This window comes from Corvus cornix, chromosome 22 (assembly GCF_000738735.6).
Source record: "Corvus cornix cornix isolate S_Up_H32 chromosome 22, ASM73873v5, whole genome shotgun sequence".
Lineage (NCBI taxonomy): Eukaryota > Metazoa > Chordata > Aves > Passeriformes > Corvidae > Corvus > Corvus cornix.
Window position 1 is genome coordinate 11307 of NC_046351.1, and position 3019 is coordinate 14325.

The following is a 3019-nucleotide window of genomic DNA, read 5'->3' on the forward strand; positions in this document are numbered from 1 at the left end:
TTCGCTTCTGAGCTGCAGAGAACACGATGCAGAGTAGAGCGCAGCAGTGAGTTTGGTGTGGCTTCCATGCGGCAAGGAGAAGGTGCAGCCCAGAACTAACTTTCTCTTCTAGAGCCTTTTTCTATGAGAACAGCTGGTGGACATCATCAGTTCAGTGCCGCAGCGTGTTGTGCACAATTTCTATGCTGATAAGAGAAGGGGGTGCTTTTGGAACGTTTTCCTTCCTGACACGTCTGTCTGTGGGAGCTTTAGGTGCTTGGACTCAGGGATAGCGAAGGTGTGTGAAAGTGACTGGGCTGCGAGAATCCTGTTGCACAGGGAAGAGGGAAGGTCAGCAAATGTTTCCTGTCCTGGCACATGTCTCGGTCTGAACTGCAGCTGGAGATGCTTCACTTCTGCCAAGGACTGTGCCACTTTGAGAGAAGGATGCGCTCTATGGAGTTGAGAAAGAAAGTGCGTATCACTAGCTTGTTGCCTCTAGTTGCTAGACAGCAAAGGGGCTATGAAAGCCAGCAGTGGCTTTTTGTTCTAGGACTTTTTCTTGACAAGCAGCTGCTGGATGTTTGGAAGGGGGTTTGGGCTATGCAGAAATGAGAGGGTAAGCTGGTCCACTGAGCTTGAGAGCAAAAGCATATCTTCAGGGATTTGGATGCATTTCAGAGGGTGTGAGTTCCATGCTGAGCAGCTGATGGCACAGAAAAGGTTCTAAAGAAAGAGGCCCTGCTGGAATTGCCTTTTCTTTTGCAGCCTAGAAAGTGCACAGCCAACAGCGAAACGATTCCTGCTCCTTCCCCGCTACATGCAGCATCACATTCCTTTATGTCTCCAAGAGGCAGGATGCACAGCCGAGCTCTTCCACCCACTGCTCGCACACGACTGGGGCCGCGCCAGCCAAGCGCTTGGCTTTTTCCTGGGCACTGTCAGCGCTCATGGAAACAAGCACACGATAGCGCTGCCCACTTGCAGAAGAAGGAATCACTGCGAGCCCCGCTCGAAAGCAGCCCAAGGGCAGAGGCAACTTGGAAACTTCCCTGCTCTCTAATCAACAGTGTCAGGACAAAAAGATTTCCCTCATCTTCCCCTTGCAAGTGCAGACTCTTCTTTGCACCCACACGCCAAGAGCAAGATGAACTCCTTTGCCCTAAGAAATCTTTTCCCTCATGCAGAGTCCCGCCACCAACTTGAAGCCATCTGGCAAAAGCAGAGCTCACAAAAGGGCCAGCTGAGAAAGCTCTTGCTGCCTACAACTTCAAGTGCAGCCCTCAAACCAGCAGCACACACGCTGCTCTCGGCACTTTCCTTCTCAGCTCTGGGCACCATCCTAAGCCTTCCCTCTCCCAGAGTCAGGATCCAAAGACAACGGCACCAGGCGACTGCTCCCACACGAAAGGCACCAGGACAAAAGGCTCCCGAGCTTGGCCTTTGCATTCCCGCTGACAGCTCAACAGCTCTAAGCCAGACAAGTGCCTGGTGGGAACAGCCTTTAGAATCACTCCGAGCACCTCATGACAAGGAGCTGCAGCGTGTGGGGAATGAATCTCCAGCAGCCTCCTGCCCCAGGGTGTCCTCTGGGAGCAGCCATGCTCCAGGCCGTGACTGCCACCAGCACACCCAAAGGACCTGGAGCCGCTGTTCCACACCATGGCTGTGCTTGGGACAGAGACACGAGTGGCCACAGAAGTGGCCATGGCACTGTCCGCACGCTGTCCCTGCTGCTTCTCCCCCAGCCGCTGGCGGGGCAGCAACTCCCAGCCACCCACTCCTAAAGCCACGGGCCCACTGGGACACTGCAGGGGCTCGTGGAAGCCAGCGGCCATTGTGACACAGCGGGGCTGCACTGAACCCACGGTGCTTTGTGACCCGTGGCTCCCAGGAGAGCCTTTGTGATGCTGGGCAACTACACAGAACCCTGGCTCCACTGTGACACCAGCACAGAAGCTCAGGGAGCCCTGGAGACCGTGGTGACGCCATGGAACCTGCTGGAACCCTGGCTCCACTGTGACACCAGCACAGAAGCTCGCGGAGCCCTGGAGAGCGTGGGGATGCTAGGGAAGCTGACGGAAGCCTGGGCACCACAGTGACGCTATGGAACCTGGTGGAACCGAGGGGCCACAGTGACACTGTGGGGCCTTTTGGAAGCAACGAGACCCTGGTGGGAAGGCACGGGATGATTAATCCTGGCAGGAACCTGCTGCAGGTGGGCTCCTCTCTCCCGGCTTCCACAGGTGCTGCTAGGATCCCACTGCGGCACTGGCTTGTCACGGGCTCACGGCTTCCTTTGGGAATGGCTCCCTTTGGGAATGGCTCTGCTCCCGGATGGCATGCTGCAGAGAATGCAGGTAGATTTTGTGCTCCCTCCTGGCATGCAGGTGGACAAGAAAGCCTGATCCAGCCCCCCCTCAGCCCATGTCCGGCTGTGTCATTGGAGCGGGGGAAGTTTGGGAGCAGCCCCAGCCCTGCTCCTGCTCCCGGCTGGGCACGCAGCTGCTGGGACACAGGTGTGTCCTGGTGCCCCCGTGTACTCGTTTGAGAAGGGGAGGACAAAGTGCATCAGTGAGTTGGGTGTGGCTTCCATGCGGCAAGGAGAAGGTGCAGCCCAGAACTGGCTTTCACTTCTAGAAGCTTTTGCTATTGCGGGAGCAGCTGGTGGACCTTTTCAACCGAGCTGCAGGAGTGAAAAGTGTGATGGCATGTCTATCTGAGAAGGAAGGTTCAGTGCCGCAGCGTGTTGTGCACAATTTCTCTGCTGATAAGAGAAGGGGGTGCTTTTGGAACGTTTTCCTTCCTGACACGTCTGTCTGTGGGAGCTTTAGGTGCTTGGACTCAGGGATAGCGAAGGTGTGTGAAAGTGAGTGGGCTGCGAGAATCCTGTTGCACAGGGAAGAGGGAAGGTCAGCAAATGTTTCCTGTCCTGGCACATGTCTCGGTCTGAACTGCAGCTGGAGATGCTTCACTTCTGCCAAGGACTGTGCCACTTTGAGAGAAGGATGCGCTCTATGGAGTTGAGAAAGAAAGTGCG

General features: G+C 55.9%; 1 long non-coding RNA gene across 1 annotated transcript; it reads left to right on the forward strand.

Annotated features, from left to right (window-relative positions):
- Positions 1-215: 215 nt before the first annotated feature.
- On the forward strand, positions 216-1088 carry LOC120411174. Its single transcript, XR_005603565.1, has 2 exons — positions 216-453; positions 748-1088. It is a non-coding gene; the product is annotated as an uncharacterized LOC120411174 (long non-coding RNA).
- The last annotated feature ends 1931 nt before the right edge of the window (positions 1089-3019 follow it).